Genomic DNA, 13798 nt, shown 5'->3' with positions numbered 1-13798 from the left:
AGGTTCGGAACATTGTTTTTCAGCCATTCTCGGTTCACTCGAGCTTTGTGAGACGCTGCCGAGTCCTGTTGAAACGTTCATGGACTGACCAAAATAATTGTTTGTTCACGACTTCAAAGCAACCATCAGAGTACTTTCCCGATAATATTTCGCATTTAACATGAAAAGGATTGAAGAGCACCCATCTGCGGTTACAGTGGCCCAAGCTGCTATCTGTGGCGGATATTGCCTCCTGGTGGCCAATTGATGACTCAAATTCTCGTATAAATGGTCGTTCAAATCAACCTCATCGTTTTGGGAGTTTACGAATTGCTCTAATTGAAAAATTTTCTCGTCAGAAAACACAATGTTCGAAAATTGACCGCTTTCGGCTTCGGCCTAGCGAAGCAACTTCTTCGCTCTCTGAAGTCTGACTTGTTTCTACTTTAGTGTGAGATCATGCGCCTTTTGGATCTTCTAAGGCTTGACTTTGAGATCATTTTTCAGTATACGGCGGATGCTACGGTCAGATATTTTCACTTCCTTCGCCATTTGATTGGCACTTCGTCGGGGATTTTGCTGAAGTCGCTTCTTAACTTTTTGAATCATTTCACTATTACGTTTCGCGAAGCTACCAGTAAGATTGTATCGAGTAATGGTGCGAAAAATAAACACTTTATTTACTTTAAGGTGCTCGAGCTCACGAACAATCGCTGGTTGTGATTTTTCAGCCAAATGTAATGCAATCACAGTATCACGTTTGAAATCCATTACAGATTTTCTTTTCGCGTTTATTCGCGGGAAAATGCTTTCGCGCGCTTTTAAACAATACTTTGGACTGTCATTTAGCTAACTAGATAGAAAACAGCTAATGCCCGTGCGTGAGCTGCGCGAGCGGTCTGAAGTTGGTTACACTTTGAGTGCCGGACCCTGTACAATATTCAAGTTGGTCGTGAGTTGAATATTGATATACTTCAAAAATTAGAAAAAAGAAGCATTTAATAATGGATATAATGGTTAAAAGTAAGTGTTTGTGTGTATTTTCTCACTTGTCTTCTCCTAAGAAGAGTTATTGAGTAGACTCAATTTCGAAAATTTTATTTTAATTATAAAAAACGGCATAGATTTAAAATTGACCGGGTGTTTATTTACATACTTTACCTCTTTTTTCTAGGCTGTTCTTATATTTTGATATAACAATCACTATAGTAGTCGCAGTTATATTTTTTGGTTCTATACCTGATTGCTGATTGTGGCCGCGGTAGCGCAATGGGTTGGTTGGGATGACTACCATTCGTAAGCGCACAGGTCCGAAACTATGGGCACGAAACACTAATTGATAGAAAAAGTGTTTGTTAATATTGGTCGCTCCTCGTCAGACAATGGCAAACCGCCCAATGTATTTCTGCCATATAAAATTTCCTCATAAAAATCATCTGCCGTTCGGGGTCGGCGTAAAGTTGTAGGTTTCGTCATTGGAGGAAAACATTAAGACGCTCACCACAAATAAGAAGAGGAGTTCAATCAAGCAAGCAAAAAGGGTGTAAGCTTCAATCCGTATTCTTTCTTTTATATAGGTTGTGTGGCCTAAGTAAAAGGTTTTCCAATAACAGGTGTTATCTACTGCTATCGAGAGATAATTGACGGAGAGATGACGACGCGAGAAGACGACGCTACGTGCCGCACAAGCAACGAAACCATTGATCATTTACGGGAAAAATTTCTGGACCGTGTTATCTCTCGAAGAGGTGATCACAATTGACCACCGAGATCTTGTGACTTTTTTCTTTCGGGCCACGTAAAAGAGAAGGTCTACACCAACAGCCCAGGGTCGATTCAAAACCTGAAAGATGGAGTTCGTGAGACTATCGAGGACACAGAGCAGCCGCTTTGCAATTCGGTTATGGAAAATTTCATGAAAAGGATATTGTCCTGTGAGCGTGGTCGTGGTAGTCATTTGTCTGATGCTATTTTTTGCTATTAACGGCATACCTTCCTCTTTATAATGAAATAAACATCCGATCGTTTATAATAAAAAATATCATTTTGTTTTAATATCAAAATAACACCTCTTATTGGAAAACCTTTTATATATGTATACATATCTACTTACATATGATACATAAATATGTACAGTTTTCTTTTAAAGCTTTCACATTATGAAATTTAATTTATCAAGTCATACCGCTTTTTTTGTTAAGTACTGGACCTGAAGTCTGCCAAAACTTATACTGAGAAAGCGGTACTGATGTCACATTAATAAAAATTGATAATCTTGTCTCATCCATTACCTCTCGTTGCGATATCCATTTTTGTTAGGCACATAGCACATTTTAGTTGTATGTCACACACAAATTCGGTTATGGCAGTCGCCCTACTCAAGGCATTCAGGGTTTGTCACGTATTATTTGCGATGCCGAAGTACTACTAGGCTGCGGTGTCGTCAATAGAGGCTTAAATTATTTAAATTTTATTCTATTGTAACAACCGGAAAAAATAAAATTCTTTATATTGTACAGTGTGGTTCATTTAGTAATAAAAGACGCGTAAATATTTTTCTAATTTTTTTTTTTTAGCAGAACTAGACTAAGCCTTGCTATTGGAACATAATTTCATTCAATTGACTTCCATGATTACATTCGCAGTAGTCTACTCAGTCAAGTCAATTTTTCTGTAGATTTTCGCTGGTTTCAGCGCCTTTATAGTAAGTTCAATTTCACGTTCCAATTTGTACCCAAAAAATAATTAATAACTTATCTTCCGATCACTCACCAGTACTCATAAATCAACTTATGCGGCCGAAAATCATTGAGCCAATCACACGACTTACTACGATTAGAACCAATTGATTAAAATATAAAAAAATATATCAATAGTCACACCAATTCTTGCCTCTCCGTGTGATTGATAAATAAGTACGTGTATGAGTTCATTGATATTCTGACTAATGCAGCTGCATACCTTAGCAATTTCAAAACAAAGCAACACGCAGAATTAAATTGAAGTCAGTGACAAATAATGAAATGGAAAAGCTGTTAGTACAAAAACATCGATTGTGATGTGGGTGGCAGGCTCATCGTTCACCCGCCCCACAGCTATGATTAAAGAAAATTGAAAGAAGTGATTTAAGAGGCGAATGACTACAATTTAAAGAGCTATGCGTTTTAACACAAGAGCTCCGCTCAAACTCTACACTGAGACACTGACTTTGGAAAGCAGAGAATCATTTTAAGCCAGTCGAGACGCAAAAGGTAACAGGACTCTCAGCGTTGAAGGAAACGCTAATTGTCTTGCAAAAGCCCTAAAACTGTCCTTACGAAAGATGCTAATGTACAATACAAGTAAATAAAAAAATATATCTTAAGAAGTTGCAGCACTTATCTCACTTAAGTCAGATTTTCATGCCGATCGAAATAAAATTTACAAAGTTATGAATATTTGAGTGTCCGTTGCTATTGAGCGAGTTTCTATACCTGCTCGACTTTGTAGCGTTTTTGCAAAACTTATTTATTTTAAGTCCTTGCTATACGCCCGCCATAACCCAAAATCTGCTGAACCGATCGTTTTCAAATTTTGAATAATATCTTCATACATAATTCACCAGGTATCCCGAGCTCATTTGGTTGGTTTTTTAATAATTATTAACCTTACAATAACGAATTAGGATTTCTCATTATTGAAAATTGGGGGTTTGGCTTTCAAGTGCTACGAAAAATCGAAAAAAATGCTGCCTGTAATCCATGGAGTAGTATCTCCAGTAGTAAATGCGCTTCAATTTGTTTTTGTTTCAGATGATTCTCTTGGCATGCTGTACACCATAAAACTATTTTTTTTCCGAAGCGCATCTATAGTAGAGCTCTAAATTTTGTTTGCACATTTTCGACGGCTGCAGTAGCCGAATGAGTTGATGTGTGACTACCAATCGGAAGTGCGTAGGTTCGAATCTCCGTGCATGAAACACCAAAATGATAGAAAAAGTTGCTTCTAATAGCGGTCGCCCCTTGGCAGGCAATGGCAAACCTCCGAATGTAAAGGATTTTCCAATAAGAGGTGTCATTTTTAATATCCGGCTATTTCGGTAGATTTCAGTTTTGAAGCTGTCATTTTTTGATATTTGACAAGTAGAAACTACGCTATTAATAAAAAAGGTGAAAATTTGGCAGAGACGGTTCGGAAAACTCGAACAATTGGGTCATCGGGAAGCACCTTGTCGGACCGCAATACAGAAATTGGTGACAAAATTCAAGCTATTGGGACAAGTTAGTGATGTGAAGAATAAAACCCATGCATGTCTCCCAAGAACAGCCGAAACTATTGCTGTTGTAGCCGAAAGTGTTGAAAAAAACCCAGAATTAGGCAATCCACAAACGTCATTACAACGTATTTTGCATAAAGATTTGGGTCTTAAGGGTTATAAAGTCCAGTTAACATAAGAACTCAAGTCGGCTGATCATCAACAATGTCGTGTCTTTGCTGATTGGGTCGTTCAAATGCATGAAAATGATCCGGAATTCAACAAATTGTCGGATGTGGGGCTCAGAAAATCCAAGAGTTGTTGTTGAAAAACCTCCCTATCCTCAACGTGTGTCTGTTTGGTGCGATTTATGGTCCGGCGGAGGCATTGGACCTTACTTTTTCGAAAACGAAAGTACGGTGAATCGATTGCGCAATCGAGAGATGATTAACGATGTTTTATGGCTGAAATTGAATAGTATTGATCTGGACAAAGTTTATTTTCAACGAGATGGCGCTATGAGCCACACAAGCAATGAAATCGAATTGATCTTTTACGAGAATAACACCTCTTATTGGAAAACCGTTTATTGTATTTCTGCCACGAAAAAGCTCCTCATAAAACCCACTGAAACTGTACGTATCTCTATTTGTGGAACAACATCCAGACGCACAGGAGGAGAAACTCGGAGGAGAAGAAACTCGGCCAAACACCCAAAAAGGGTGTAAGCGCCTATTATTGATTGATTGATCTTCGAACAATCCGGGCAATTGAGTAACGAATGCCCGCACACCTGGTCGATGCCCTGTATTTTTTGTCAGCATTTTTTGTTAAATTTTTCATATTATTTATACACAGTGCTATTGCCCTTGGATAGGTAAAATACTGACGCGAAAAATTTAAAATTTTGGTGCAGTTGTTAAAAATCTCGAAAATTTCGAACAACATTTGAGCAGTTGGGCAATGAACGAGAGTCTGGCGAGTATCGAGCTACTCGCATTGCTCGATATCCGAGTATCTGGAGCTACCATATACTCTATAGGTTCACTGCTACGCGCTCAAAGGAATTTGCAATTCAAATTTTGCATTGTTATATGGAAAGTTACGGAATAAATTAACACTATCTGTATTAGGCCGGGTCAATTTGTGGGGAGGCAATAAAATCGCCCTTTGCTCTGTGAAAATCATATTCTAGGTATCAAAATAAAAACTTTGTCGAAGGAACCATACCTCTAAACCGAATTCTGATGTCCCCCAATTTGGGTCGAACTTTTTAGTTTCTTTTTTCATGTAAAGGCCAAAAATGGAGATATTTTGAAATGATTGTATGGGGAACCCCCCAGGGGAGTTCCAGGGGGTGTGCCACTGGCATGGGTTGATCGGCCGTCCAAAGTTAGTGTTGGTCGGTCATATATTTTGACTCGATTGGAGCACTCTAAATGGGTCAAAATGGGATTTTTCGTTCCACCCAAATTGGAGGACAGCAGAATTCGTTTTAGAGGTATGGTTCCTTCGGCAAAGTTTCTTATTTTGTTCCCTAGAATACGATTTTCACAGAGCAATGAGCAATTTTTAAATCGACCCGCCCTAATCTGTATTGTTAAAAATTTTTTTTCATAATGTGTCTTATTTCACCAAATGAATTTTACTGTTCTCTTAAGGATAACTTGAACAATTCATTTTGGTGAACAAAGTTTTCATGTTGTGATTTTGTGTGACTTTCGATGTTCACTAAATAACCAATAGTGTGCTGACCACGACGTTTCGATTTTTGGTGATAAACGACTATCTCGAGGAGTCCCATATTATACTAATTCCCAATCACTTTGCAACAAGACTAATTCAGGGGGGCGTCTTATCAGTGGCTTCAAAAAAGGTGTTTTTTTCTCAATTTTTTTTTCGAGGCGAAAAAAGCGACGCACAGGAATAATCTTTTGCATTTATTTGAAGGCATCATTGAAGAGTAATAAATAATTTTTCAACATAAATAAAAAAAAACAGAATGGCGCGCTAGTTGCGCGCTAGTAAAATGTCGTTTAAGATTGCGGTCGTAGGTTAGGTTAGGTTAGTATGGTTGCCCAGCGAGTGGGCACACTTGAACGAAGAGAGATTCGTCCTTTGTGATACCATTGTGATTGCGGTCGTAGTTTTCACCTGAAACACAAATGAAAAATATTGTCTTATTCAGAAGGCTTTCCCGCATATAATAGACTACTTTTGTATAAAAATATGGAAAAATGAACACACAATTAATTATTGAAAAAAGGGCCTTTTTTGCTTTTTTTCAAAAAAGGTGTTAAATAACATTAAAAAACGAATTTTTTCTTGTATTTTGTCTGTTAATTCGTTGCGCATTTTAACTATCTTTATATAGACATGGTTTTGAGAAAACGTGTTTCAAAGTTTTCAGAAGGTAGACAGTATACTCACACGAAGGACGGTATGCAGGCCTGTAACTCCAAAATCACTTTGAATTCCGCTATAAAATTTTGAGGGCATATTCTCCTATAATATATCTATCGGTTTCAGTAAAAAAAAATCGATTTTTTGAAGCCGACTGACAAGAGGCCCCCCTTCAGTGGGGATCGTCAAAAATCGATTGTGTGCCAGAAAAAATCGCCGCATAAACTGATATTGCAAAATCGCCAAGTGATCATACCGTCATATTGAGGAATGCTGGGGCGTTAACTTTTCTCACGCCCATTCAATGTTGCTGTAACATTTGAGCGTCAGAGAGTTGAGAATTCGATGTTAAAAAATACTTCGGAGATTGGTTTAAATGCATGCAAAAGTCTATTGACCAAAACGAATTCATAGAAGGTGAGTTCCATAGAGCAGTAACAAAATGCACATGAAAACTGGTTTTGCAATTTGGCAGTTCGATTATAGAAATTTCAATGAGAATGTAAACAAACGAGTAAGGCAACAACAAAGAAAAAGGGCGCCAAGATATTCCAACTAGCAATTCATAGAAAATAGTGAAAAACATGAGGAAAAACACAAATTAGCTGTTACTGCGAAGTCAACTAGTGCGGATTCGCTTTGGTATTGACCTTCATATGGAAAATATCTTGAAAAATTATAATGTTATTTTCCATTGTACTTATAAATATTTATTTTTACCAGCCGATCTTAAACCTAACCTCTCAAACCTTGTAGCGTTTGTGTTCCTAAAAGTATATTAGCAAATGCCCGCTGCAGCTTAACCACAAGTCATGACTGAAAACAACGGAATCCAGTAAGTGTCATAACTACTAAATCATATTATATAAAGTAAAGTGAATTAGCATAGTGAGTTGGATGCTTATGTAAAGGGTTTTTCAAAAGACGCGCCAACATGTATTATAGTTAAAAAAAAACATTTACAAATTTGGATTCTTTCAAGTTTCACTATTTTTAATCAAAAAAGGCTATTAATAATTATAAGTGAGCAAGGCATTATTTAAGAGTTCACCATGCGTCCACCAACACATCTACGGGTAAAATCCGCCAACAGTCCATTCATGCCTAATTGCTGAGAACGGCGATACATGAGGTGTGTTCAAAAAGTACCGCAATTTTTGTGTTTTTTCAAAAATTTTTTATTTATTCATTAATATCTATTTTGTCCCCTTCAAAGTAGTCCCTATGAGATATTATGCACTTGTGCCAACGTTTTTTCCAATCTTCGAAACACTTCAAAAAAATCATTGTTTTTATCTTGTTCAGCTCCTCCTTCGATGCCGTCTTTATCTCGTCAATCGTAGGGTAGCGTCGTTCTTTCATGGGCCTCTTCAGTTTCGGGAACAAGAAAAAGTCACAGGGGGCCGGATCTGGGGAACACGGTGGCTGTGGCATTATAAGTGTGTTGTTTTTGGCCAAAAAGTCGCGCACAAGCAACGATGTGTGAGCAGGGGCGTTATCGTGATGCAAGAGCCAATTTTTGTTCTTCCACAAATCCGGGCGTTTCTGGCGGTTCACGCAAATTGCGCATAACTTGCAGGTAATATTCCTTATTGACCGTTTTACTCTGTGGCAAGAACTCATGATGCACAACCCCCCTGCAATCGAAGAAAACGGTAAGCAAAACTTTTACATTCGACCGAACTTGGCGCACTTTTTTCGGTCTTAGTTCGTTCGGCAGCTTACATTGAGATTATTGAGCTTTGGTTTTCACGTCATAACCATAAACCCCCGATTCGTTACCAGTTATGAGCCTCTGGAGCAGATTTTGGTCGTCGTGGAAAGAATCCCACATCTCATTAACAAAATTCATGCGATGCTGCTTTTGGTCGAAATTGAGCAGTTTTGGTACGAATTTTGCGGCGACTCGTCTCATGCCCAAATCATTGAAAAAAATCGAATGGCACGAGCCAATCGATATGTCTAGGTCCTCAGCAACTTCTCTAACGGTGATTCGACGATTGGCCAATACCATTTTTTTCACTTCATCAATTTTTTCGTCTGCTGTTGAAGTGCTCAGGCGTCCGGCACACTTTTCGTCGTTCACAACTTCTCGGCCTTCTGAGAACATTTCGTACCTCCGACAAACGTTGATTTGGTCCAAAGTAGCTACTCCGTATGACACATCAACATTCGAAATACATCCGCGCACTTAATTTCGTTTCTCACACAAAATTTGATACAGGTTCTTTTATCCATCTTTTTGAATAGGTAAAAATCGAGGATGAGCCGTAACACGTGCAAGCAAAGCAGCTGTCAACAATTAACTGAACATTTAAAATGGCCGAACTCGTCGGCATGAGTGAGAGACATGAGTACCAACATATCGCCACAAAAAAATCGAAATTCGAATATACGTAACCTGCGAAAATTCAAAATTCGAGATACTTTTTGAACATACCTCGTATACATGTTGAAGGTTGTTCAGTTTTTGGTATGCCAGTAATTTTTCTACCCTTTGCAGAACCAGTTTCTTGAAATTGTTTCACCGACGTTTGGATTGCCGACTTATTGGCAGGATTATTTCCACCAAAAAAAGACACGGATTTTTCATTATTTGTTCTGAAAGATCGACAGTGTTCTTAATATAATATATATATATGTAATTGGCGCTTACACACTTTTTGGGTATTTGGCCGAGCTCTTCCTCTTATTTGTGGTGTGCGTGATGTTGATCCATAAATGAAAATACCTACAGTTTCAAGCCGACTCCGAACGGCAGAATGTTTTTTAATTTTATGAGGGGCTTTTTCATGGCAGAAATACACTCAGCGGTTTGCCATTGCATGCCGGGGGCGGCCGGCTTTTTCTTTATTTTGGTGTTTCACGCAGAAACTTCTTAATAAGTTTCAATAATTTTATCGCGTAGTTCTATCGTGACATCTAGGCTTCACTTTTGAAAGACCCTTTGTATTTCTGATAGAAGGCAAACAACACAACTGCGTTAAAAGTAGTTTATTTAATAATTAATTCATTCACATAATATTGAATACTTTATATTGTATTGTAATACAATACATACATACATTCATAAAGTAAAATATTTGCTAAACCCTATTAATTTTGTCCCACATTCCATTTGCTTATCACAAAACCAATTTAAAATTTCGCCCTTTTTAATAAATAAATTATGTAAATAATATTTCTCGAAAATTTCTCTGCCACCATTGACTTCATGTTTTTCCACGCTGAGTGGTTATTGGTATTGCTCGCTGCCGTGGATTGTTTGTTATCGGTGTTGGTTTTGTTTCGAAAACTCTCGACTCAGCTAAATCAGTGAACTGCAGTGTGATGATGACTAAGATGCAGCAGGTGAACAGCGTGAGGTAACGGAGGTAGAAGCGCATCTTTGAAGCACAAGTTCTTAATTGATTTTCACGAAAAGCATTCGTTCTGGCGCCTGTCTAAACATTCGAGCATTTGCTTGGTTTTTATTGCGGTCAATTGCTGCGAAAACTGGATCCAGTTAGTGTTGATTCACAAATGCAAATTATTAATTCATGGATTAATGGTGATGGCGACCTGTTGTGAACGTTGTGACTTCGCAAAGTGAACTGACAGACATTTGCTGGATACATTTAACTTAACGACTAATTGAAATTTTGGTGTTCATTGCACGGCACGCAGATAATAAATACGTCACTAACCAGTCATCGAATCATATTGTTGTTTATATCAAACACAAAGTGTTCATAACCAATGGGCTGCGGTTGGTGAATAAACAAAACAGCTGATCAAATCTAGGCTTCTTATACACGCAGCTTTTCTAATTCATAAATTTGTAAGTGAAGAGCCCAGATTTATTTTGGTTCTCGTTCTGAACTTCTTCTCCTTGATTGGCTCGATAACCGCTTACGCGATTTTGGCCGAGTTTAATAAAGTGCGCCAATCGTTTCTTTCCCGTGCTAACCGGCGCCAGTTGGACACACCAAGTGAAGCCAAGTTCTTCTCCACCTGATTTTTCCAACGCAGAGGAGGCCGCCCTCTTCCTCTGCGACCACCAGCTGTTACCGCATCGAATACTTTCAAAGCAGGCGCGTTTGTATCCATTCGGAGGACATGACTCAGCCAGAGTAGTCGCTGGATCTTTATTCGCCGCGCTATGTCTATGTCGTCGTAAAGCTCATACAGCTCATCGTTCCATCGCCTGCGATATTCGCCGTTACTAACATGCAAAGGTTCAAAAATCTTCCATAGAATCTTTCTCTCAAACACTCCAAAGGATACTTCTTCGGACATTGTCATCACGCAAGCTTCTGTTTGATTTTAATTTCTGTGCATTAACCCATCTTCGGCCGCTACCAGAATTCGACATAATTTTTCCATTTCCTTATTAGTCAGTGCTTATAGGACCATAATCAAGAAAAATTAAACAAAAAAAAAAAAATTCTGACCATCGGTGTTTTAGATATGGACTGGTCGAAAAATCGACCGCTGGCCAAAAACCGTCAAATATATTAAAAAAAAATACAACATTTATGAAAAAATTTAGCACACGAAGTCAATTTATTTCATTTTATTTCAAATAAAAATATTTTTTTGTTGTTTTATTGATAGAAAAGTCAGCTTACAAATTTTTATGATAATCATGAAAACATTTAGTATGTAAATGAATATTGCATTTTTTGCAAGTAAAAATAGTATGTGTCTTGCAAAATTTAGACCGCCGAATTTGTTTTCAATGCTTCTCATGACGGCGTGTACCCTTTCATTGATCCGTGGAAGGTTCGATGGACCTTCATCTCCATGTTCGTTTTCATACTCATCCTCGTCCTTGTCGTAATTCAATAATTCTGTTGTGACTTTGGAACGAAAATCAATATGTGACAGTGGTTTTATCTTTTCAATTTTTGCCATCATACAATGAAGTTTCCATGTATTGACCATTGCCTCTTGGTAACGCATTTGTCCATATTGACCACCACCATTTTTTTCCTCTCATACATATTCTATAATTTGCCACCGCATTATCATGGAGATCCACACCACCCATGCCATGCACTATACTCTTGCATAACTTTTGGCTGCGGGATAGTGATAGTTTGTTTTTTCTTCCGACAATATTTTTTAGTGCTAATAATTGGATTGACGGTGGTGAACTAGAAAATAAGTACCCACTTTCAGAGCATAAGCACCATGTTTTAAACCCAAACCGGATTTACTTTCCCTTGATAAACATTTTGCAGGAGTGGCGTCCAAAGTATGGAATCATCTGTTCGTCTATAGAGAGATTATGGCTAAAGACTCCAAACTGCATCAACTTTTTGTTGAGAGCGTCAGTAATAGGACGAACCTTCGCAAAACGGTCTGCTGCGTTTAAATTCGTGTTGTCAGCGAGATGGAAAAACTGCTTAATTTTTTAAACCGATTACGACTCATAGCCTGCTTCACAATTAGAACCCCCATGTCCGGTCGAACAGACAGTAATGGTCAATGTGTGGCAAAGTATGGTACCCCGATAGGTACAATATTCCAATAAACCTACCTATTTCGATTGGCGTGATGTTAATTGGAGCATTGTGTTGGTTTGCATACTCATTTGTGAAAGTGGTAACATTTGTCATAATATTATTATCAAAAAACAATGTAAAGAGATCACAGGGTGATTTTGAGCCTACAAAATGGTGCAATTATATGTACGTATGCAAAAAGGATTGATTTCTTACCAATTTCAGAAACATTTCTTCCAATTTGATTGCTTCCACATTTATTGGGGTCCTTGTGTATTGAAAATTTCTGGGTTTTCGATATATGGGACGGGCAAAGTCAGATTTACTTTTAAGCCTACCGCATGCGTAGGAAGTTGATGGATTTTCAGTTCCAATTAAGTCAGTTTCTGCTTCTCGAATATTCTCCACTTCTTTTGAGTACTGCAGCTCGACAGTGCCCGCGATTTCATTTACTAAGTCATTATTGTTGTCATTTAGCTGAATTACGTCATCAGCCAGATCTTCTTCATCAGTCATGCTATCCACGTTAGCTGGTGGAATGTATACCACGTCGGTGGCTCATTTAACTGAACTGAATTTTGGTTCACTAGTAGTGATTTTCCCTGCAGGGGTAGTACCTTTTCTATACCACAAAGATAATCACTTCCATCTCTTTCAATAAGAAAAAATATTGCTAGATTTTGTTCTATCCTACATGACAGTTCCTGGCCAGCGGTCGATTTCTCGACCACTAAAGTTTACGCCCATGAAACAATAAAAATTTTTGCAATATCGATGTGTTACTTTTTTGATTCTCTTAATTTCATATTTTCTCTTCACAATAAATTAGTAACAATTATTTGTTTTTTTGTTTTTCATTATTTTTTCATCTGCACAAAAAACACGTAAAAATAGTGATAATTTCGTTCTTTTACAAAAATCTGCCCTGAACCTTTTTTTCTTAAGAAATTACGCTCTGGAAATTAACTAAATCCCAAATTTAAAACTTGTGAAAACTGATCAATAAATTTACATTTAGTTTCTGAGATATTGGAGTCCGAAGTTGGTGGTCGAAAAATCGACCAGCTGCCGAAAATGGGTTAAACGAGTTCTGCAGAGTCCGAATAAATGTTAATCTAAGGTAGTAAAACTGGGTGTATACGGTATTTGAGGACATACATAGTACTTATATGTATATGTGGCTATAACTTCTCGAAACCATCAATTTTCTTTTTCAGTTAAGACATGGAGTACTGTAACTTAACTTAAGAAGTGAAGAAACATGCAGTCATCGTCAGTGTATGTAACATCACATATAAGAACATTAAAACGATTTAGATACCTCAATTTTTCTTAAGTGCGCCCGTTCATTCGATCATTAGGTTTGAAACGGAAACATCAGGCGGCGATGCTGAATCTGTTGCAAAACGCAAAAAACACGTGTAACGTTTTGACACCGTCCGATCTGCAGAATTTATACGAAAAGTATAAACGATCACTGAGGTGGACCCTTGCGAGTGAGTTTAATGTTTCTGAGAGTCTTATCCATCGAGTTGTCCATGAAGATCTACGGTATAAAACCTACGTTATGCGCAGAAGACAGTTTATGCATGTCGGAGCAAATACGAGAACCGTGAGCTATCTGATCAAAACACCCGAGATGTTATATTTTCTTTTGTTTTGTTGAAACAAATTTTGCCCTAGACCAAAAGAC

Source organism: Anastrepha obliqua, chromosome 2, assembly GCF_027943255.1.
Source record: "Anastrepha obliqua isolate idAnaObli1 chromosome 2, idAnaObli1_1.0, whole genome shotgun sequence".
In the NCBI taxonomy this organism is placed as follows: Eukaryota; Metazoa; Arthropoda; class Insecta; order Diptera; family Tephritidae; genus Anastrepha; species Anastrepha obliqua.
This window is presented reverse-complemented; position numbering follows the sequence as displayed.